This window comes from Rhinolophus hipposideros (assembly GCF_964194185.1).
Source record: "Rhinolophus hipposideros genome assembly, chromosome: 25".
NCBI classification, from domain to species: domain Eukaryota; kingdom Metazoa; phylum Chordata; class Mammalia; order Chiroptera; family Rhinolophidae; genus Rhinolophus; species Rhinolophus hipposideros.
The window spans coordinates 24,610,026-24,635,798 of NC_138071.1; the positions used below are offsets into that span (position 1 = coordinate 24,610,026).

General features: G+C 36.2%; 1 protein-coding gene across 1 annotated transcript in view; it reads left to right on the forward strand.

Moving 5' to 3' along the window:
• CNTNAP2 (contactin associated protein 2) overlaps nucleotides 1-25,773 on the forward strand; it is a 1,518,236-nt gene that overhangs the window by 248,040 nt on the left and 1,244,423 nt on the right. The window lies entirely within an intron of this gene.

Below are 25,773 nucleotides of genomic sequence, written 5' to 3' on the forward strand. Positions count from 1 at the left end.
ATCTTGCCTATTGTAAATAATGCTGCAGTGTACATAGGGGTGCAGATATCTTTTCCGATTAGTGTTTTCGTATCCTATGGATAAATTTCACAAATGTCCCTAATAATAAAGTGGCTGATCTGCTTTTTAAAATGATGACTTTTCAGTTGGCAGTGGCGTAAAATCTGTCAGATTACAGATTGGAATCAGTGAAGATTGAGAGGATGCGCTATCCTATCAGCTCTGAGACATGTTTGTTGTCTTTAGGTGAACAAAGGTGACGTTTGTTGGTGATTACATACCAACTGACATCTGTAGAACACCCACGTGCAGTCTGCCTGGCTGTCATTAACAGTCGATGGTCCCATATATAGCACCCAATTCTAATTTTATTCCTATTATTCCCCAGTGTATTTTATATTCACACTACTGAATCTGATATTATTTGAGTTGTTTACTAAAACTACTTGTTTTGTGTTTTCTAAAAAGTTAGTCAAGCTGATATAAAAACAACACCAAAAACAGATGATAGTAATTATTCCTTAAATAATTAGTAATATTTAAAAACATAATTAACATGTTTAACAATCTATTGCATTTTACAGAAAACACATGAAGTTTAAATATAATGATAGTTTATGGTTTTTATTTCATGGCAGATTTAATTTCTGTGTCAGTTATCTATGGCTGTATAATCACTCCAAAGCTGACTGTCTTAAAACAACACTAATTTGTTATTTCTCATAAGTTAGTGAGTCTGGAGTTCTACCAGGGATCAGGTGGGTGATTTTTCTGTTCCACCTGGAGTGGGCTGGGTGTACACATTTGTCTGCCTTCAGCTGCTTGCTGGGATGGGAGGTCCAAGAAGACTTCATTTACATACCTGTCGCTTCATTTCTTTTCCACATGGCCTCTCCACATGATTAGCTCGGTCTTAATGTTGTAGGCAGAGTTCCAAGAAAAAAAAAGTTTCAAGAGCACAAAAATGAAATCTACAAGTCCTCTTCAGTGAAGCCACATATTATCAATTCAGCCACAATTTTTTTTTAAATTAAATTTATTGGGGTGACAATTGTTAGTAAATTTACATAGATTTCAGGTGTACAATTCTGTATTACATCGTCTATAAATCCCATTGTGTGTTCACCACCCAGAGTCAGTTCTCCTTCCATCACCATATATTTGATGCCCCTTACCCTCATCTACCACCCCCCACCCCCTTACCCTCTGGTAACCACTAAATTATTGTCAATTCAGCCACATTTTATTGGTCAAAACTAATCAGAGAGCCAGCCTTGTTCAAGAGAAAGGCGAAAGACTACACTTCTTAAGGAGAGGACAGATCAAATTTTATTGCAAAAAGTATGTAGAATGACAGATATGGTTTTGTGCCCATCTTTTGAAAGAACATGGCCAAGTGAACTCACTGAGTGAAATTGCTTCTTTTGTAATTTGCAGTGAGAGATGCTTTTACTTTAGTACCAAAATAGTTTATTTCTAATTAATTGTAAGTTTATAAAAGGCAAATTAGAAATGAACAACCTAAAGTAACCTAACTTTACACCTCAAGGAACTAGAAAAAGCACAAACTTAGCCTGCCTTTAACAGGAGAAAGGAGATAATAAAGATTAGAGCAGAAATAAATGAAATAGAGATGAGAACAACAATAAGAAAAGATCAATGAAACAACAAGCAGTTCTTTTGAAAAGAGATTTTAAGAGTTTTCAGTCAATTTTTCTTTTCTCTAGTGTGGACTCAGTCAAACCATCCCATCCCTTCATGTGTTATATACATTCACACACACACACACACACACACACATATTTTTTTCAGGCTCGTCTCTGACATTTCTACCACTACAGGGCCAGCTTGGGGCACTCAATCCTGCACTCAAAAGGGTCTCACACTTTAATTTTCTTCTGCCATAGCACTACCTTGAAATTTTTAATAATTTTTGACCAAGGGGCCTGTATGTTCATTTTTGCACTGGTTCCCACAAATTGTGAGCCAACCTTGTGACTATGTTTAGAATGAGCTTTCTATTCCTCACAATATTCTACCTGGAAAAACTTAAAACATTTTTCAAGATACAGCTTAAATATCACCTTGCCTTTGAAATTTATCCTGATTTCCCACCCCTACCTCCAGAAGGAGCAAGTAGCTTTTTTCTATGTTTATCTTGGTTCCGTGCCACTTGGCATACACTTCTATTATAGTAATTTTTCTTATGAATATTTGTGGGTACAATTTTCTCCCCCATTCGTTGGGCTTAAAAAGCCCAACTAACGTCTTATTTATTATTACACACTTACGAGTTTTCCAGTGTATAGTCTATGGCATGTATGATAAATATTTAATAAATCTTTCATTGAATCAAAGACAAATGAATAGAAGAATAGAATGTAGTTATGTATATTTTTCTTTAAAATATTAAGAACATATACTATAGATTTCAACACGAGATAAATGTGTTTGCTAATATTATTCACCTCCCATCTCTACCAATAGCACTCCATCGCAATTACTATCCAGTTCTATTAGTTCTATCTTATTACTATTATTAGTTCTATCTATATTATTATTATTAGTTCTATCTATATTATTACTGTCCAATTCTATCTTCTTTATTAGAAGCATAAAACATATTCTGTTATCAGGTATTCAATCATCTTCATGTAGTTAGTACTTGACCTTAAATTCTTCCTTTACACTTAATTTCCCAGAGGCAAAAAGAGTCATGCACACAGTTTAACACTTACTGATGTGCTATTCTGTCTGTTTTCATTAGTTCATTTTTGCAAACTCATCCATAATTAGATGCTCGCTCAGTTTTTGGAGAGACTTCTACTTCTGGCCAAGATGAGGGAGCAGAGACCAAATTTACCCCCCCACTTGAAAAAAAAAAACACAAAATCAGAGAAAACATCGGCAAAAGTGATTTTCAAGACATTGGGCAAGAACCAATAAAGTACAGCGGTCCTTGAGAAATTAGAAACAAATGAGGAGAAGCCAACGATCCCTAAGCTTCCTGCTTGGAGATGTTTCCAGTCTTCATTGTAGATGTGGGAGGAACTCAGCTGTTTCCTTGCATTCAGAGACAGAGCTGAAAGTCATAAGAGCCCAAGATGGCTGGAGTTCCCAGGGATGAGTGTTGGAGAGCAGAGAGCTGCATAGAAAGGGAACTCCGGGCTTCTCAAAAGGACCCCTCTAGAATTTTCAGTGGGTTAGTGATTCGGGCATTTGTGTGAGGAAACTCTCTGAGGCTGGAGAGAGAACTGTGAATGAGTAAACAGAACAATACTTGGGCTATAAGTATTGCCTGTTATAAGGTATAAGAACAATAATAGGGCTATAAGTAGTGCCTGTTTGCACCAGATAGAGGAAGCTCATACTTCGTGGGGCCTGGGAGTGAGCCCTCACAAACATTTGCCTTAGTCATGGAGCAAAATTAACCCTAGACTAAAGGGCGCTCTGTCCCACCTAACAATGTCTTAAGGCGAGACCCAAAGTGATCAACTTGTCTTCAAGTAACTTAACTGAATCGTAACACAAAACTAGACAGACTTATAGGAATAAGCAAATATCCAGAGGCAGCAAGGTAAAACTGACCATATCTGCTATCTAATCAAATATTGATAGACTTTGAAACTAACAGGAAAATGTAACCAGTAATGAGGAGGAGAAAAATAATCATCACGGGTCAAGAAATAATACAGATGAGGATTAGTAGACGAGGGCATTAAACCAGTCGTCACTCTTGCAACATATATGTTCAAGAAACTAACAGAAAGATTGCACTTCTAGAGACTGAAAATTACCTAAGATGCAATTAATGCCACCTCAGACATTATAGAAGATGAGTGAACTTAAAGACAGAAATTATTCAAAAAAGCGGACACACAAAGAGCATCAGTGAGCCGTGGGACAACTTGGGGTTCTGAAAGGGTGGAGAAGCAGAAAAAATATATAAAGAAATATTGACTAAATATGTCCAAATTTGATGAAAAGTATAAATTTAAAAATATAAGAAACTCAGCAAACCCCAAGTATAATAAAATGAAGAAAACTTTGAGGTCACGCTATACATTTTTGGGGGTATTATTTTGAATATAGTTCAACATAGTATTATAAACATAATTGCTACTTACTCTATAATCATAGATTAATTGTATAAAATCAAATCATGTCTTGGTATATTTAAAATCTAAGGTCTTTCTGCCATTTCTAAGTATTTCTTAGTTGGAAGTAGGTCTTTTTCCTGTACATATTTATAGGATGGCAGGTGACATAGGCAAAGAATTTTTCAATGGAAGGTTTACTTTCAATTGAATTAGTTTATGCAAAAATAAGAGATTTTGCAAAAGGTAGTCTTGTTTTCCATAGGAAAATGGCCTACTTGATTTTCAGCTAGATAGCAGTAAGGGAGCTTTTATAAATTTCACTGTGTATTAAGAAACCTAGAAAGGTAGTGTGGATCCATGTACTTAATGCTGGGACAAATTAAGAAGGGGACACTAATTGGTTAATCGATACATGTTTAGGTCAGGTAAAGTGAGGTAATATTTTCTCAGAGCAGCTAACATAAGTGAATTGCTGAATTCTCACAATAATGCCAGACCAAAGTAGATAGTTGATCAGTAGGTAGGTAGGTAGGTAGGTAGAGGCATACATGCTTAGATTTAAGAAATTTGGGGAATAATGTGAGTATAAGAAATACATAGTAACTTATAAATGATATCCATTAATGGGAGAACTATATTATATCTTTCCCTCAACATTCCTTTCTTTTCTGAAACCATCCTGCATAAAACACTAGGTATTCTTAACCATGTAGCTCTCCAGGCCATGCTCATTTCGTTAGTCACCTCTCTTTTTCCCCAGTCGTGGGCTCTTAGAGCCACTTCTATTACGGCTATCTGGAGACTTCTGGGACTCCTCTGTCAGTCTGAAATGTCGGGTTAAGTCCTTTTATTCTTTAATGTCTTTATCTGTACATCCTTCTGAGCACTAAGGCATTGCAGGTAGTAATTATACAAAACAACTTTAAGGGTAAATCTATCATGTTAAAAATCCTTTTTCAGAGAATAATCGCTTTATATGGGTGTACAGAAGACAACTGGATTCTGTTTAAAAAAGAATGTATTTCTAAGGGATGATTTGATTGACCTCCAAAAGTCATCTTAACCCTGCCTTTTTCTCACTAATGCCTCCTTATGCCTGTTTTCTCTTTTCAGCCCACATCAGTCTACTTGAACCAGTACTAAAAATATCTCCGTGTTTATTTTCAATTTCAAAATATCCATTCACAACCTCTTCTGGAGCAGATCAAGTCAGTAAACAAATATGGGACAGATGTCAGGGCAAAGTATCAGTTTGGAACCAACATTTACACCCTTTACGGGCAATCTGGTTAAAGACAAGGGCGTATCTCTCTCTTGTGGCTTAATAGTTATTCTAAGACCTTCTCTCGTTCCACACAGAATTGGCATTGATTTCCTCCCTCTTAGAGTCTCATGTTAAAGGAAGACACCATTGTGTGAAATACGAAATGGAAACTCATTGTAGAGTGGAAAAAGAAAATTGACACATACTGCTTGTTATTTATCTCAGGCATGAAAAATATGGAATGATTAGATGACTGCATATTTTCATAGCGTTTAACGTGAACTCTCTTACAGAAAAAAATAGCGTTTAGGTGTTCTTTGTATTTTCATTCAAGAAAACTGCCAATGGGATGGAAATTAATAATAAAACCATCAGATAATAGTAACCTTAAAATATATTGAGAGAACACATGAACCATTCCAAGGTGTATGTTTATAAAGTTATAACATGAAACAGTTATAACTTTGAAACAGTGCGAGCTTTGAGCATGTGTATACATCTCCCTCCTCTTTGCATAAGTGAATACTTTTTTTCTTTAAAAAAATGGAAAAAAGTTGTATTTTGCAATCTACTTGTTCAGTTTCCCAAAACATGGAATCCCTTACTGATCTCCATCATAAGAATTGTGAGCAGTGTCCGATTCCATGTGATGTTTTGGAAGCTTGCAAATGCCATAAAAAAAGTTGACCAATAGCCAGAATCAGAAGTAAGATGTCTTTAAAACATAGATATTTCATTTATTTATTTATTATTGTTTACAATTTTAATGTTTGAGCAAAGTTGTCTGGAAACCTAAAACAAACAAACAAACGAAACAAAACAAAACAAAAACTCAAAGTGGCAGACCCTCAAGTCGTGATACAATTTGTAGGCAGACCTGGTGTTTCAACGAAAGCCCCTGTCTACCGGTGGTTTCAAGTCTCCCATGAAGGCTACTTGTTTGTGGGGACTGGAAATAAAATGGAAAGCTCCAGATTCATCCAAATCTGAAAGCCTAGATATGGAAAACGTATTCTGCTTGGGACTTGATCTTTCAGTTAAACCTTTCCATGTCTTAAATCCGCCCAAAGGGCTTGCCAGTACTGAAAATAGAATTAAAATCTCCCGATTCCCCTAAACCTGAGCATTTCGGCCTGGATTGCTTATCCTTTTTCTGTTTTAATCTTTATATAATCTTTCCCCAAACCTACCACATTCTCCTTAGAGCCTCACAACATTTTTTTCTTTTCTGGGTGTAATATTGCTAAGTGCTGTCTTTTCAGCATCAGGCCAAAAAGAGGTCAGAGAGGGTCATTTGAATCTGTATCTTAGGGTTTCACTCAAAAAAGAAATATCTCCATAATATTCAGCCTAATAGAGATGACTTATGCTTTCTATATATCAGTAGCCTGTTTCCAATTTTGCTCTAGTGGGACAAAGAACAGATCATAACCGGTATAAAGAAATTGGCAGGGAAGACATTCTTAGAAATCGTCTGATCCTCAGGGAATCAAAAACAACCGTCTGTGCTTTCTTTGTTCATATGAGACATTTTGCCTGACTTTATTATTTAAATTTATTCTTTCAGAAACTTTTGTGGCAGTGTGGTCTTTATTTTGCTGACCTCATTTAGATTAGACTTTTGCCAATTTCAATGTGGAGGGAAAGCGCTATGGAGTCAGGCCCGAGAGGATTAGAATCATCATTTGTCATTTGCTAAATGCGATGTCAAGCCGTAATTTAAGATAAATGCCTTAAAGACAACTCTGCAATCACAGATGTATTTTTAGAAGTGTGGAATTAGATTTCATATTCTCAACACTTCTGCAGTCTTTGCAGAAAGTAATGAACATTTGAGGTAGATAAAGTATAGAGAGTTATGATTGTTTTAGAAGCTGAAGCAAAGTGTACTATCATCAAGGGACTTCACGTGATGAATAAAACTAATGACTAGAAAATTAGTTGGAAAGGATGTTCTAAAGATGTATGCTAATACCTACTTTTTATGTGTAAATGAATCAATGTAATGTATTTTTATTTTTAACATGTGAAAAATTATTTTTAAGAAACACTAATTTAAAATGTGATCACTATTCAGTAATGACTCAATGTCATGTGTTTGTTTGATGGCTACTTAAAAAATGCTTCCATTTTATTTAAAAAAAATCCATCCAGGAATATCCAATAACAAAATCAAAGTCCCAGTCACCCTCACATGCACATTTTTCTTGAGATTTTGGGTTGCAGTGCATATGAGAATGTTGGATAGTACCTTTGATTTCGTGAAACACCACTTCATATATACATATATGTGTGTGTATAATACTATGTATTACATATACCTAATATATAAAAAAAAAAACTACCTGTGATAGTTAATTTTATGTGTCAGCTGGGCTGGGTCATGAGGTGCTCAGAGAGTTAAACATTATTCTGGATGATATTGGGTGAGATTAACATTTAAACTGATGGACTATGAATAAGTAGATTGCCCTTCCTAATGTGGGTGGGCCTATCCAATCAGTTGAAAGCCTGGCTAGTACAAGACCAGCCTCTCCCTAGCAAGAAAGCATTCTCCAGCAGACTGCCTTCAGATTGATCTGCCACATTGGCTTTTCCTGGTTCCATAGCAGATTGTCTGCAGACTTGAAATGGAATACTGATTCGGCCGGGTCTCCAGCCTGCCATGTTTGGGACTGGGATTGCATTATTGTCTCTCGTGGGTCCCCAGCGCACCAGCACACAGTGAAGATTTTGGACTTGCCAACTTCCATGATCACAGGACCCAATTCCTAATAATAAATCTCTTTCGATATACATACACATCCTATTGGTTCTGTTTATCAGAAGAACCCAGACTAATACAATGCTCATATAAAATATGTTACTTCTTGGTGGTTGTAAATATACCCTTGGATATCAAGAAATCTCTCCGTACCAAATGTTAATTAACTTTCAAAAAGCAACGAGATTGAATTTTATTCAAATGTCGCTAGCGGAATTCCCTTTTTAATTCTTAAAATGTAATGGAGAATTCAAACCTAGTTCATTTAAGTCAGCTGTACTTGGCCTCTACATTACCAATGAAATTGATTTTCTCAGAATAAGTCTCAGGATTGAATTTTTCCCTCATGGGTGCTGGCTTCTTCCACTCGGCTTAGAGAGAAAATATATGAATAATTAATGTAGGCATATGTGTGTGCAATTATGAACATGAACTTTCACATGCCCTAGCACCTCCCTGGGATACTGGCTCTGCAGACTCCGGTAGTTCAGACTTTGACAGCTATGTAGCCAGGGCTCAGGACTGGACCAGTTATAACATCAATGTCACAGCTTAAACTACATCTAGCTCTTGCCACCCTCTCTGTTCCAGTCCCGGTTGCAAAGGTACCGGCTTCTCCTTGCAACTTTACTCAATCCAGTAGAGTGTTAGAGCATCAGAAAGTACAATATTTCCTGAAAATGACATTTACATAAACTTTTGCTTGTCTGGTTGTTAGGAGAATAGGAAAGGGAAGAGATTCGAAAGGCCAGGGGGAGGTTTTAACACGGGAGCCACTAGATGCTTATGAGCCGTGGGAGAAAGAGGAAGTTCAACATCGCAGTGGAGACTAAACATGGGACCTAAAATATTGGAAACAAATCAGATTACTAAACTGGCCAAATCTCAGCAGGACTTTGACAGGATCTGTGATGGTCTATATACAATATTTTGGAATCGTGTGAAGAATCAAGTCTAGAGTCTCGGTGAAAGTAGTTCAGTAAATTACCTGTTTCAACAAGAAATTAGTAAGAAGGCACAGTAATCACTTGTAGCATCATTTGTTCATTGGCTTGGCAAGAACCTTTGTTTTTTAAATGTGATTCTCATAAAAAAAAAGTCTCTAATGGAGTGAAAAACTACCGTGACCGATGGTATTTACAAGCAGATAAACATACCTAGGTAAACTGTCTAAATTCAAATTCAGTAAGTGGTAGAGTCAGAATTCAGTCTCCTGTCTTTTGACTGTGTACATTATTTGGGGTGAAGAATACACAGAAAGAAAGATTCAGTGCCTGTCCAAATGTAGGTGTATTGGGGATAGAGGACAACCCTGCACAGGTAGAGAGCATTAAAAATATACATGATCCTTGTATATAATCATTTGTAGGCTATTGTTCCGGAAAAAAGGAAAATCAGTGTCAGCTGATGCTTTCTGCCAATGTGATCAGTCATTGCTAAAAATGAACCAGAAAGGAAAAAGATCAAATTCTTCTGTTGTTCCCTAAGGAGTCCCGTCAGTCCTCCACACAATTTTTATTTCTAAAACACAGCACAAATATCATTTAAAAAATTCTAATGATTTTTTTCTATTCAGTTTTAAAGTAAGATGCTTCTAATTTAACACATGGAAAGGCTATATTACCTGAGACCCAAATGCATTAGAAGAGTTTCCAAAAGTAATTGATGTATTAATATATCCAGATAATAGTTTAGGGCCCAAAAAGAATAACAGCAGACGTCCCTACCTGGGTTCATTAATATTAGGTTAGTGCAAATGTAATTGCAGTTTAAAAGGTTAAAAAAAAATTTGCAAAAACCGCAATTGCTTTTGCACCAACCTAATACTTCTAGGTGTATAACAAACCATTTCATTTCTTGTTAAACTGCAAAACATAGCCTTGCTTTGTTGAGTCATTTATCAGTTCTCTTTTCTTCTTTGTTGATGTTTGTCTCTTCTTTCTTCAAGAAGAGATCTGAATGAGAAGAAGTATAATTTATCAGCTCTGACTCATATGCAGAGTCCCGATAAGGAAAACAGATGATCCTTTCTTTCTCTACACAGACACATCCTGCCTTCTATTATAATCCAGACACATTTCTTCACTTCTGACCTTGGAGTTTTCCTTCCAGAACATCTCAGCGTGCTCATCACTAGTTAATATTCTTCTTAAAGTAACACCTTTCCTGATGTTGAGATATGCTTCATGCTCTACTTTGTTTTCGGACTGTTTCTTATCAGAGCCTGCTATAATATAGCACACAATAGAGGATATGTTCCAGAGTATCGGAAAAGAGGATGTTATAGTCAAAGTTTATCATTAATACTGGAAAAAATATCTACGGGGCACACATGACACGGTTGACATTGGGAAAAACTTATTTTGTTCACTGGGTAGGGAACAATTTGTTGACTTAATAGCATTTTGGATCACATCATTGATCCCCAAAAGCCGTTGGGGTATCTCTCTTGTCATCTCTTTCTGAATAGTTCAAAAATGAGTAATATTTCTAAAAATTCTTTAAATTACTTACTGTCAAGTCAGCTATTTCCTGGAGTCTTCTTTAGAGAAAAATAACCAGAAATATGGGAAGAGGAAAGAATGGTACAATCAGACACTGTCCTTCCTACTTTGCAGTTGGGACAGACCTAGACTCCCCAGTTTTCCACAGACAGGGAGAGGGAATAAAGGGAGGGATAAAAGAAGAAAAGAAAAACACAGGATAGAGTAAACAATATTAGAGGATACATGGAAAGAAAGAGCGGGAGCAACAAAATGGGAGATAAAAATTGGGAAAGGAAAGAAAAAAAAACAGAAAGGGAAGAAGGAATAAGATGAGAAAGATGGTCTGCCTCCATTCTTCCCATCTCTGATGAATTTATTCCCAGCTTCCCCAACTACTTTATCATGTTAAATAAGTTTTGCCAGCATTATGATTTTGCTATATGGTTTCCATCTATTTACCTCCTTTTAATTTTTGTCCTTCTCTTTACCTCCTTCTTTTCCCCTCCCGCCCCCATGAGCTCTAAATTCAAAAAAAAGATAATCTCCTCTTCCATATAAAGGAATTATTCTCTCCGTAAAAGTACCATAGAATCAGAGAGTTATATTATTTTGCCACATTAGATAAGGACATTGTCCTCGAATGTGATTGTGATGAGGTAATGACATGTCACAGTGATGATGTCACATAAAATCGGAGATAATAAAGTAACTTAAATATATATTTTGAGGAAACTCACTGGCCATCAGTACTAGATTCTAATAGCAGCATGTGTTAGCATTGCTACAATTTAAGAAATGTAAAAATTAATAAAATCCAATCCATTCACTTATCTATTTCGCACCGAAATAGAAAAGACATTGACATCATTCATTTGGAGTGGGACACTATTTTCGGTGGTCCCTAGGAAGGATAATTTGGGAAGCAGTGCTTCAGAACATGTGAATTTGAGAGCAGATCAGGAGTCATGAGCATAATCCTGCCATGATTTTAAATAGTGTCCCACTCATTTCCTTTAAATAGTATCCCACTCATTTTTTGATCACTAAAAAAATGTTCATTAGTAAACTATCTCAGCAGATTACCTTTTTACTCACCACTGTACCTTTTTTATGTTTCTGAAGCTTTTTATCTTTTGCCCTCCTTCCCTTTCTTCTCCAAAGCAAACAAGCAAATAAACAACTGTAAAAACCTTGTCTTTCCAGGTAAAATTCTTAAGGCGGATTTATAGTCATTCTCCTTCCCTATCAAAATGTTGAAAAGGGGTGTTAGTTTGGGGGAGGAAATAATTACCGTGATGGCAGATAAAATCTGCATAATAAAGCAGATGGAATATATTTTCCTAAAATGAATTATATTGGAGAACAGAAGAAAAAAAATTCCTGTTTGTTAACTAATCACCCTTGTGGAAATTGGAAACCTTAGCTAATTAAAAATAATCCATAAAACCCATTAGGTAGATGAAAGAGATCCGTTTTGAAGAAATAAGTATGTAGACACATACTTGCATCTCCTCTTTTTCCCCTCCCCTCCTCACATCCTTCAATTTCAATAATACCTCCTGCATTTGCTAATTTATCATCATTTTTAATATTGAAAATGTTCTGAAGTGATCCATCATGCGTTCTAAGACTGAATGCCTCATCTTTCTAGACTATTTTTATTGGTCTAACAGATAAATGAGAGGCCAACTAGCACACTTGGTGCAATATGTTGAAAAATCTCATGGACAACTTTGTTCAGAAAGTGTTATGGGGCTGTTGGTTAGTTTCCGATTGGCTGGGCACGTGGAGATGAATTTTTGAGTTGTGTTATTGTGTCTTTCTGTTCCCAAGTGCTTTCCTGAATTTTAATGATGTAGCCTTTCTCAGTGCCCATACCTCATCAACCTTACTGCAGTTCTGGGCCTGCCTTTTTTTTTTTTTTCTTCCAGTGTATGATCACTCAATTCCTGGATCTAGTCTGGCTACTGCTTTAATTGGCCTTCTTTAGTGATTCATGCGATTATCTCTGAACTGTTTAGATAGTCCAAAGCCTTTCCCACTACAGAATCTCCCTTTAAAGCAGCTCTCACTTGTCTAAACGAAACCACAGATCTTCATGTGAGTTTCGTGGTTTAGCTTGCTATGTTTGCAATCTTGAGCCCAAATACTCAGAAACTAGAAAAGGCAATGAATGAATGGTTACTTGCCGAATTTTCCTTTCCACTGTGATGCAAAGATTGCAGAGTTTGCTAATTTTCTAAAGGGATTAAAGATGGGGCAGAGCAAAAAGGGTTCATATCTTGGAGTGGGCCTATGCATTAGGATACAAGCCTGCAGCTTAGAACCTTTGGAAGCCTACCTGGCCACAGGTCATTGTCTCCCTCCATCCAAGCCCCAGAACTATTAGCATTTCTAGTCCTAATTACTCAATATGAGTTGTATTGTGGTGTGTAAGATAAACTGAAGTTCTAGGACTGGTTTATAGAGAAGTATTAGGTAGGTTGTTCCCTACCTAAGGTCATCAAATTGTAGACCTTATCCTGTTCCAACAGCTTCTGGAGAATTGTTTAAAAATGGGATGTTCTCAGCGTTTTCGTGCTGTCTTCAGACCTCTTTTACATCAAAAGACTAGAAACTTTTCTCTAGCATAGCTTAGTATTTGAAAATATTTCCATAATTCAGAAAGTGGGAAATTGTGGTTTATTCTGTTGTTCTTTTCATATGATTCTTTGGCCAAGATACTAAAATTCAAATCCAGTGATTAAAATGAATTTTATCTGGAATTATGATATATAAGTCTATGTAAATCTTTAGTAATTGGGAATCAGGAATTGTTTTGTTTGCTCTTTTATTGGGTCACATATTGTCTTTTTAATTTTTTTTTAAACTTTTCAGTTACACTTGACAATATTATGTTAGTTTCAGCTGTACAGCATAGTGGTTAGACACTTACATAACTCACAAAGTGATGCCCTGAAGAGTCTAGTACCCACCTGGCACATGGTCACATATATCTTAAGTGGGGATGTTTGCTGCTTACCTGCTATTTACCTGACAAGTGGACATTTGAGTGAGAGGTCTCTGATTGGACCAGCAGTCTGGTTTTGAATGTTTAAACTAGGCTAGACCACAAAAGTTCATGTTTATTCAAAGACTGGCTGGAATGATGATTCCAGCCTGCTTAAAGTTTCTTTTACTTCCATCAGTCCAGCAAAGAAACGACCTACTACGGGGATGGATTAGCACACCTAAGCCTCCCTTTCTTCCCAGGGGAAGCCATTCATGTGGAGATGCTCAGTTATCTCAGGTATGCCCACAAAGAGACACCCAGCAAGTCAGAAGGTCTGGGAAGGGTGAGTCTACAGACTTTCATGCAAGTGTCTGGGAGCAAGATCCCATCTATCTTTAAAGGTCCATGCTGTGTCACACTGAATAATTCTGTGCTCTGTTTCTTCATGTGTCGTTTTGTCTACTCAGCTTCAGGGCAGCAGCCTTGAACTTGGGCGGCGACAATGCTGGACAAATGTTTGTGAACAGCCAATTGTCTTCAACAGTGGTCAATGCTGTTACGTGTTACTTAATAGAAACTAGTTAGTGGAAAAGATTGGCATTTCAGTTAAATGAGTAAATTTAATCTATCTTCTCAGTCTTGGTCAGGTTCCCTTGTCCTTCCTCTCCTTTGGTGGCTTTCCTCACCAGTGTCTTTTTTTCTTCTTCTTTCTGGATCCCAGTAGGAAATACTGATTTTCAAGAAATCAGTGATTTTAAGCACAATAAAAAGGTGATAATTTCAAGCATAGTATATGCCTGAAATTACTCATCATAGTTTGATTATTTTAGGCATTGAGAAGTCTGATTAGGCTAGATTTTTTGATAAAATCAATTGTTAAATCATTGACAGACAACTAATCTTGAAAATGGAGTGTCAAATCTAAAACAACACTATTTAACGTTTTATTATATCTTTGAAGATGGCTATGGTTTTGATGATTATGCTGATATTTATTAAAGTTAATATGACTTACATATAACCACGCAGGAATACAGTTTAATATATTCAAATTTATTTCAATCCACTTTTATTTTGTTCCTCTATAACCTTCACTGAAGGAATAATAGATATTTAACAAGTCAATGCTAATGAGTGACAAATACATGAAAAACTTCAAGGATTCAAGTAACTATTCCTAAATAACTTCCAAACTCTATCATATTTGAAAATCGCTGTATTAATTTAAATTTAAGATATAAATCCCTGTTTAATATATTATCACCCCTTTGTCTGCTATTTTGTAATGTGTAGAATATTTTGGTAATATTTTCAAGAAAAACTAGTAAAACAAAGGCAAGTGGGTATGTGAGATGGAGTCCCTGACATGACTTATTTCAATGTCTCTAAGTAATTAGTTACGTTATGCCTGTCTCTTTCAGTAAAAGCACTCTTACACAGGCTGATGCAAAAGATGACTGTGGTAAATGGGTTTTCAGGTCATTTCAGATAAAGTTAAATGTGGTTGTCATTTCAGTTGATCATTCTGCATCTTCTCCAGACTGTCCATCCATCTCTTGGAACAGCCTGCTCAATAAGCTACATGGGAAATACTTTGGGCCATTTTAAAGAAAGTGCATCTTCAGATTAAATGGCTTTGAAGTGTTTTTATGCCCTGCCAAGATGCATAAGAATATATTTCAAAGAATGTTAATTTCCTGTTATATAATTATTGAGTTTCCTTGGGAAATCAGTATTTAAATAAATCCCAAATAAACATCATACAAGTTTGCTGAATCTCAAACAAGATACAATTAATTCAAATAACTGTGATCCGTGAGAATCTGGTGTTTCCATAACTCTACATTCCCATCTGCTAGATCAAATTATTAGTTATTTAGTATGAATTTATGAAAGTCTCATATTACTGAAGCATTGAATAATAACTTTGGAGCAGTGTGGGGGAAAAGCCGTTCAATGTAAGAATAATTGATTAAAACTATATAGTGATAGAATTAACAGACACCTTTTAGGTTGGGGGACATATTTAAGAGGTAAAATAAATAATTTGTAAATAATGGGCATTTGTAGTCTCTGATTGAATCTCTAATACGATTATTTTAAAAGATAACTAGAGGAAAGGAGATTTCAGGGTCAAGGGGAAGAGTAGATCTAGACATTTGGGTAAAATTATCTCAGTCTGGCATGTAGACAAAGAAGAGAGCTGATGGTAATAGCCTAGTGCGATAAAGACCATGATAGGAACCATACAGCCAGTGTTTAGGATCTACAGGACGGTGTGTAACGCACTCTAATGAGTATCTAGGAGGTGTCAGGAGACTCTAAGATTGAACTGCATCTGATAAATATCAGTAGGCATCAGTCATGCTGTTCTGAAGCTCATGAAAAAAATGCTAAATGCATACTTTTTAAAAAACAAAACAAAACAAAACAAAAACAAAACAGCAAGGAAGAAATAAGCCCTCGCCCTAGGAAAGTTTATGAGATGCTAAATTACAACTGAGAAAAGGAAAGGCAAAATCTGATTCATCTTTTGCTTCCAGCTTCTTCAGTGAGAGAAAACAAAAAAATGGTTGGGAAATGGAAAGAGTGTAAACAACACGGCAAGATGGAAATTATAGACTGAAATAGGTGAAGCCAAATATAAGCCAAACTCAATGAGATCCATCTCTAGAACCTGACAGTCTGTCCCAGGGTAGAGAAAGAATTTGAAAATGTGTTTTCATTGAAAAACTGTGAATGAAAACGAGGCCCAGTGTAGTCTATAGAACATGCTTTTTTTTTATTTCAAGTGAAAGACATGATCAGATTCTAAAATCTATGCACTGATGAGTGGAAGTTATTTTTTAAATACATTTTCTAAACTATGCTGTCCTTACAAAGTCGTCTGCACCACCCAGATCGCCCTTCAAGGAAGGGAGAGGCTGCTGTCCCAGGTGCTGAAATGCTAAAGCCCGGGCTTTGCCTGGCAACCCCTCAGCTACAAGGGACATGCCTTTCTGGGGATTGCTCACATCCAATGACTGATGAGGCAGAATAGCAAGGCCTATCCAATTCTGGCTACCAGGGGACAAGCCTGAGGGTTCATCTTTGGAAAGCCCCATGGATTTGGCTGAAGGTGGCAGGCTTGCCTCGCGGCTGACCTCCCTCTGCCCACTCTGGCTTTTCCCCTCTCCCTTTCACAGGTGTTGATCCCAAAAGAAACTCCAATGGAAGTCCCACATGCTAACTCCATCTCAGAGTCTACTTTCCGAAGAACCCACCATAAGACAATGCTGAAAGTTTGAAAAATGATGCCACTCAAAATTTAAGAATTTGAATAGAACCATTTCCTTTGAAGCCCCATGCACGTTCTTTCTCATTCCAAATCATTTCTGTTCATCCCAGAGGTAACCACTCTCTTCATTGGTGTCTACATGTACCATCCTCTTGTTTTCCTTTGTGGATTTAGTTCACATCTTTGTAAACATGATGTTTTCTTGTACATAGTTTTGAACTTGATATGCATGGAATTAGTCTGTCGTGATAGTATTCTTCATGTTGTTCTTGTTATTGGGGCATCTGGAATGTCAAGGGGGGAAAATATGAGCTCACAAGGAAAAATAAGGAGACAACTAAAAAGTTAAACATTATGAATGAAGGGCAGAGAGAGAAACAACTTATACTTGAAAAAGGCTTAGCACATACCATTCCCAGTACCTGATCTATCTTTTTCCCCTTTCTCTACCAGGAGAGACTTTCCCCAAATATCTCCTCTTCTTCCCTGATTGTTTTTCCTAATTATCCTCGGTTGAGTGTGCTATCTTCCTAATTGCCATATTTTATTTTATTACTCCATTCCTAAGTATCTATTTTACTACACAGTACAGCCAGGTAGGAAGAAGCCTTGCTGAGGCAGGATTCTGTAAAAGGCCTCTCCACCTTGGCGTTCTTATATCCAATGACCATTTTTATTTTATTTTATTTGCAACTAAACTTATCTTTGTGAATTAACAAGTTACGGCATTTACAGACTGATGGGGAATGGAATAAGAATTGCATATAATTTTGCACAGAGTCAGATAAATCTTAGTTATATTGAAAATAAACTGCACATTCAATATTGAGTGTATTGGATATGTCTTTTAATATCTGTTTTGTAGAGAATTGGGTGAAACTAGTGACTGAACGAGGTCTTCCTCTGAGTTGTCTGTTGACCTTTCCCTGTATGACCCACGGGGTTTACAATGTGGAGGTCACTCCCTTGCATCAGAGTTTGAGACACGTCTTGTTTTTCTCATCTGATATAGTAAAATCCCCTTTACTGGCCTGTCTGTGCTGTGTTTTTATAAGTCTTGGGACATTGTTGCTTTTCTGTTTCTCTGCTATGAAGCACCCCAAGCTTTGAATTAGCAGTGGAGGGAACACCTGCTGGGTGTAGTCAAACCTGGAAATGTTTTCCAAAGGCAAATGTAATGACTTTCATGACATTGGCTGTCATGCACTGATGGAGCACACCTTTCGGTTCCGTTTCCACATGGGCTTGCACTAGCATAAGCGCTGCACAAAGCAGTCTCTCAACTTATATTTGTATATTCGATAAACAGTCAGTGTGCAAAGGAAATCTCTAGAAGATAAATTTTGTGTTTCAATTTGTCATTTAAGGCAAATATATTTAACATAAAATTTGTTTTATAAAAGCCGTTCAGATAGCTTAGGCATATTTCTAATTACACAGAGAATTGACTTTTAATGCCTATGAATGAGTGTTGACTATTATCTATAATTGAGAATTACAGGGATTCTGTGGATATCAAGTGATCTGAAATTAAGGTCCATCAATCATTTATTTTGGGATATGGGGGCCAACTTTTCTTGTTGTACAAATAAAATTCCAAGAGTCTACCAGTTGCCAAGATTTCTTAAGAATCTAAAATTGGCTTCCTATTTTGGATAAAAAGGACCACAAAGTAGTGAAAATAAAAGCTCTTATGGGTATCTGGGTTTAGAGGAATATTATAAACATTTTATATTATAAACATTTAATGTAGCTCAATTTAACATTCATACATTATCTTCTTTGTATAAATGCACTCACTGTTACCTAGGCCACTGTTCAGTACTGTTTTAGGTAATGCTATTTCACAACGGGTAGATGTAACTATTCAGTTCCATATCAATATATTTATACCAGATGCAGAGGATATGGAGGGCTGTACTATATACAGCTCATAAATCAATACAGAATAAGGCCACATTTATGCACCATTTACAGTGAAGTTTTGTATATCCTGCATCCAAATAATTGCACCTATTATGTTCCATGTTTTAAAGAAAAATCACATCTTTTCTGCTGTAGAAAATTGCTTTCTAAGCAGATAATGGATTCCTGAACCAAACATAATATGCAGGCACGGAGTTAAAGCAACACACTTTGCAGTTGGATAATCATTGGGACCTCAGAGCAAAGTCATTCTGATCGATTTTGTTTCAGACTATTTGTTCACCATTAATCTAAAAATGTATTATGACCCAATACTCATATATACCATAATATAAATTAATATTAATATTAAAAAGTATAATAGGTATGTAACAATAGCTGGGATATATGTATATACGTATATATATGTATATATGTATATATATGTATATATGTATATATGTGTGTATATATGTGTATATATATATACATAGATATATGTACATATACATATATGTATATCCCCCAACATTATAACAATATAGATTCTTTACAAGCAAATTTAAATATTTTCTGTTTCATCATTCTTGGATTAAAAAATATTTTTAACAAAAGAGGTAAAGGTATTCTCTTGTCTTGATCACATATTTGGATATTTTCAAAAATCAATCAGCCTAGCTGAGAGTCTGATTAATTTGAGTTGATTCTACTTTAGCCACCAAAAGCAATTGTAATTCCACTCCTTGATCTTAGAGCCCTGTTTAATGTTATCGTTCTTTAAATATTATCATTTTTACACCCGTTGATTTTAAATGAAAAATGGCCCCATATTAGCAGTGGGGGTAATAGATAAGTAAAGTCAACATTGTTTGTGTGATTGTGTGTTTAGAGAGGATAGAGGAGATTCATACTCAAATGGAGAGAAATGGATATATATTTTGGTATGAATTTTCAGCATTTGATATTTAAAGACATTTTGAGCAGAAGTAGACTCAGGCCATCATCTGGAGTGGTCGTGGAGATGTAGAGACCTTGGACTCAAGCCACACGTTCCTGTGCCCTTCCGATCAGTTCTCCATGTGCAAGTTCAAAGTTTGAGTTCAGAAATGCGTACCAAATCATAGTACTCAGATCCCTGGGGGAAACTCTCACTGGCTCCTTGACAAACACGGGGTCCTGATGGCCCTCATAGCACGTGCCGTTCATCTCCAGCCTCTTTCTTTTCCTTGCCCTCATGCTATCTGTAGTTGAACTGAATTTCTATCAGTTTTTCAAAATGAAATGCTCTGTTGTGACACCAGGCATATTATTTGCCTAGAGTATTCTTACCCATCTCCCTTTCTGGTCTTTAGATTTCTGCTTAGACATAAATATGGGTCCCACCAGGGTGTCACAAAACATTTTCATAATTCCAGGAGGGGAACACTCACCATAGCTGGATGCCATTCTCGGGAGATAAGGCAGAGCGAACAGAGGTTAGAGAGGACAGTATAATGATCGTGAGGTATATGCTGAGAGCATATCTTGAGCATCCCGGGGGAGTTATCCAGGATTCAGCATCTTTGAAGGAAAGTCTACAGGCTCTGAGGGGACAGAGCACTCTGGCTAGGTCAGGGGAAAAAGCTTCAGGTTCTTTCTGTTATTCCCGAGGTACCTGCTGACAACTCTGGAAGTCTAGGAGTGGAAAGAGGTCACGGGGTAGGCAATAAGTATAAAGATCCAAGGGGCATGTCTTATTAACCAATTTCCAGGGAGAATGTATGAAAATAAAACAAAACAAAACACAAAAACGTCCTTTTATCATTCATCTCATTGCGTTATGTGGCTTTTTCTTCTCTCTTTTTTTTTCTCCCTTTCTTCCTTTTGTGTTTTTATCCTTTTATATAAAGACTTCAAAAGTACACTTCTTCTCTTCTATCTTTCGTAGTCTCTCACGAAACCAAATGCTTCATTGGACGTTTTTGGTTGAATTTTGGGCTAAACAATGTTTTGATTGCCTAGGGGACAATACTCTTGTAATCTTTCTCTCATGGGTACTGTGGTTTTCTTAAGGAAATTCTTCTCAATAAATTCCCCTTGATTCCAAGCTGTTTTTATCATGATTTACCTCTGTCCAGTTGATGTTCTTTCAACCTGCAACTAAAACTATGTAAGTTTGAAGCATTTTATAGTGTTTTTTTCTGATATACTAAATGTTTATTTTAACTGTGTATTTTTCCTTGTTATTTTTCATTGTTCTACTGTGTTCATTCACTCAAATGAGATGCTGTCTAACAGGTTTGTCCCACCTTTGCTTTGATCTTCCAGTATTAACATCCGTACAACTCATATTTACAGTGAGGTTTCTTCTGACTTGTAGAGAAAGGATTTCAGATTATATTCATCATAAAAATACCAGCATTTAGTTTAAGAGCCCTCTGTCAGTCAGAATCTGACCTAGGTAATTGGGTGGACTGCATAGACTCTTTAACCTGGGTGTTAGATTTAACTCTCTGCTCAGCCCAGAGGCCTGTGTTGGGATGGACTCCATGATTCAGATAAAGATTGAAATGGAATGTTTGCAGATTATGAGTATTAAGTCAAGGTGTTTGTATAACATATTTCAAGATATTTGGGGGCTTCTGTGCAGGTATTGTTTTATAGGTATCTATATATGTATCTATGTCTCAATTTTTAATTATTTCTATCATCATCTACCTTCCAAGGGGAAGGGAAGATGCTGTATTTTTCTGCCTGATTGTGACTTCAGCACTGGAGGAAGATGACTTCTCTGGTGTTATCTTTCCTGTGTCATCAACAAAGCTTTGGTACGGCTCAAAGATTCATTGATTTTATATGAACTGTAAATCATCCATCAGGCTGAAAATAGCACAGCCTTAGTTTCAATAATGAAAATAACACACCTTTTTTTTTAAACTAAGAGCATCTAAATTATTTTATGTTCATTGTATTTTTCATGAGAATAGTAGTGGATTATTCCTGAAGCAAAAGCAAAAGCCAAAAAACAAAAAAAAATTCGACCTGAATGCATCTGGATTGAGGCAAGAAAGATGCTGACATTTTTTGATAGAAGTAGATTACTTAATCTTATGAAGCTTTTTATCTTATCAGAGAGCTGCCATAGTGTGGGCTAGAACAAGTCACTTCTGCTCTCTGGGGTTCAGATTCCTACCCTGTAAAATTATGGAAGTGAGAATATATGGGTGTCTTTCTAACCCTAACATTGTGTGGTTCTGTCATTGGCCTGAAAGACACACAATACACATATCAATACATACTTGTACACATACTATGCACACACTATTTTCCTGCGCAGTAAATGTGAAAAAAGCATATGTTTGAAATATTGTTTAACTTGTGGATCATAAATTTACATGATGATGTCACCCTACTGGATACACTTTCTGGCTCTTCTCAGCTTGCTGGGTTCAGCCATCCATTGGCTCACCTGGCACTAAAATGTCAGAAGAGGCTTCATGGCCGAGAAGGAGTTTGTATCTTACAAGAGGAAGATACAAGGCTATAAGTTGGTGGGACAGAGGGAAGAAAGCAGTTTAAACCTAAAGAAGAAACTTCAGCATTAAAATTTATTACAGCACCTTTTGAGGACGAGAGGAGACTGGTTACGTGAATGAAGGTGTTCTTTTTGGGGAATAGGGGGAGATAAATTTAGACCAGGCGTTGTTAAATAGTTTGCAGGAGGCAGGGCCAGTCATTGGATGGTTTTGGACAAGATGATATAAAAATTAAATTGAAGTTTGGGAATGATTATCCTGGCAGTGAATGGTATGCAGTCTACCTTTGGCAGACTAAGATTGATTGGCAGTATATCAACGGAAAGCAGTTGGAGTAATCTAAATAGGAAGTGACAGGAGTCTATATCACAATGGTGACAAGAAAAATGGAAAGGCAGGGGTGTAGCTGAGCTAGATGGCAAATGAGTAACTGACAACGTTTGATCCTACTTTGACTCCTCCCAGGATCCAAAAACATCACATATATTTCAGGCCAAGGAGTGTGAGCTAATGATGTCACAGATTGACAGCAGATTTGAAATGTAGAAGTCTCAGAAAGACGAAAAATTCAGTTTTCGATGAAATTTGTGCATTTTAAGTTAAGAAACGCAGAATAACCTAAAGGCACTCTAAATTGAAAGGTAGCCCAAGTGAGATGTCAAGTGAACAGATATGAGCCATAAATACCATCATTTGTCTTAGTCTAACCAAGTATTTTCTTAACACCAGATACACGGGAAAGATCTTAATTTTAAAAATTGACATAAATAGGATATAGTATATATTCAGGTTTACTAAGAACTAATCATATTTTAGTAACAGATATATGTAGTAGACATAAATATCTATGAACATGTTTTCCATTCATTGTGTTTTTAATACAATAAATTCCAGTTGCCACTTGACAATTTAAAAACAATAAATCGGAGCACAGAATTGTGAATAACATACATTACTGCACACGGACACATGTGTTATTACATGTTTTACAGATGAAGAAATAAGGTCATGCATACGGCCAAGGGGAGAGCTAAAAATAACTGGTTTCTAGCTCAGGTCTTATCTTTAAAGCCTGCGTTTTTTGTTTCCTAGTAATTTTGAATTTTCGAAAATTGTGATGGCAGTATGACCTTTTTTTTTTTTGGCTCATTTAGTTTATATAGAGTTTTCCAAGAATGGTGAAGAATATATTCACCATGTGACTCTTCTCCTCTAAACGAATTTCTGTGGGCTGGATGGACCGTGGGATTCGGGTGCCTAACAAATCTCTCCGCCTTAGGCCCCACGGGGTGGACGTCCAGGTCTTGAGCATCTCTCAGTCTATTGCATGGTGTTGGTTGGCACACAGGCAGCAATGCTGCCAGGCCACAGATAATAATAAAGTGCTGGTGTCATGGCACAGAGATGGCATCTCAATGGGTATGAAAGTCTCAGTGAATCAATCCTTTGGCCAGAGTTCACTCTGAAACCATTCAAATGGAGTCACTTTTTCACACAATAAAGTTACGCTGACTGAACTTTGGGGCATGAAAATGTTATCGGTAATTAGGAAATATCATACTGGAAAAGCCTGAATTTTTTTCAGAAACTCTGAGTATTATAAAAGAAATAGCATTTGTGAGCTACATCCTTTATGTGAGTGGCTGCTTGTGTTGAATTTCTCAGTTTATGTTCGTCAGATATGCAGGATAACATAAATATTCACTTTGTTTATCCTAGTAGACAGTGGTTTCTTTGTATGCTATGTGAGATTTTGTATATTCTCAAGAGTTGTTAAATCCTTTTCAATAGAATGGCAATGTGAGTGAACAGAGAAGATATTGTACTCAAAAAATATTTCTCTAAAACTGTCGGTAAAAAAAATATATGCGTGTGTGTGTGTGTGTTGCCAAAAAATGTATACACAGTTTAGGAGATGTTATCTATGCTCAAGCAGTAGTTTGCCATAATCAGAAGTGTCTGGATACTGATGGTAACCACTCTGAGCACCTCTTTTAATTACAGAAGTCAAATGTGACTTGTATCCATCTTTTGTTATCGGTATATATTGAGTATTACTATTTTAAGTTTTTTCCTTTCTTAAAATGTGTATACATTTTTTGGCACCCTCTGTGTGTGTCACACACACACATAACCATATATATATATACATATATATATATGTGTATATATATATATATATATATATATATATATATATATATGTACACGCTTGCTTGCTTGCTTTGGAATCTAACTTGTTTTGACTTTTAAAAGGCAAATATAATGTTAAAAGCTGAGATGTGCTTATTTCTTCACCTCATGGATAGAAATTAATGGTCACACATATTACCTTAATCCCCTTGTTAATGATTCTTCACTCTGCAAGTTAGAGCATTACATTCCCCCACCCCCTGCCAAGGCTTTCATTTCTTATTTTTCAGGAGCAGTTATTCAACATCCAGTCATTTCCTATTTTCTTTACTCTTGGCCCAAAAGCCATAAACTAATTTAGAAATTGGCCCTGTAGATAATGGCAAAAGAGAAAAAGGTCTTATTAATAGCATTGTGATTGTGTGTGTGTGTGTGTGTGTGTGTGTGTGAGAGAGAGAGAGAGAGAGAGAGAGAGAGAGAGAATTAGTTTTCTAAATGTTTTTCTGATTTCGTCAGGCGACCTTACAAATGGTAGAATTATTCTCTTTTGTTGACTTTAGCCTTTTATGATCTTTAGAGACATGGAAAAATGGGAAAATAACTCATTGCTAATCTTTTTGCAATGTTGCAAAGCACAGTATGGCAGTGCTTAAAAAAATTAACAGAGCAAGGAAAAGTCATCATCACCATCATCAAGCAACTTTCATTAACCACTTGCTCACTGGAGGATACCGTGGCAGAGAGGCCACCTGGAAGGGAGGACGGGAAACATATTAATCCTGTATGATGTGTCCTGTGTGTCTTGTATGCTATCTCATTGCATGTTGTCAATAAGCCTAAGAAATTTGGATAATTATGCCAATTTACAGATGAGGAAAGTAAGATTAGAGGAATCACACCCTTCTCCTGTTGTATACTTAATAATAAGTGGCACCGTTGGGATTTTATCTCTATTGATCTGATTTTTTAAATTAATTTTTTTATTAGTTTTAAACATATGCTGTTTCCTTCATTTTTCCTGTTATAATAGAATGCTTAGTTCTTTAAGAGATAGCAATTCCCAGATACTTGACAATGAATAAATAATCCCATGAAGCTTATATGCCTTTCAATAGTTAATATAGACTATATACATATAAAATTAAATAGGTTTTATTCTTCCCGAAAAATGTGGCTTTCAAATTTAAGATTGTGATTTTTCATTGTGTCAGTTAATACCAAGTTCACTACAAGTAAAAAAAAAAAAAAAAGAAAAAGAAAAGGAAAAAAAAAAGCAGCCTCTATACAACAAGATAAAAATCTTCCTCTTTCTAATCTGTAAGAAGTTTAGAGATAAT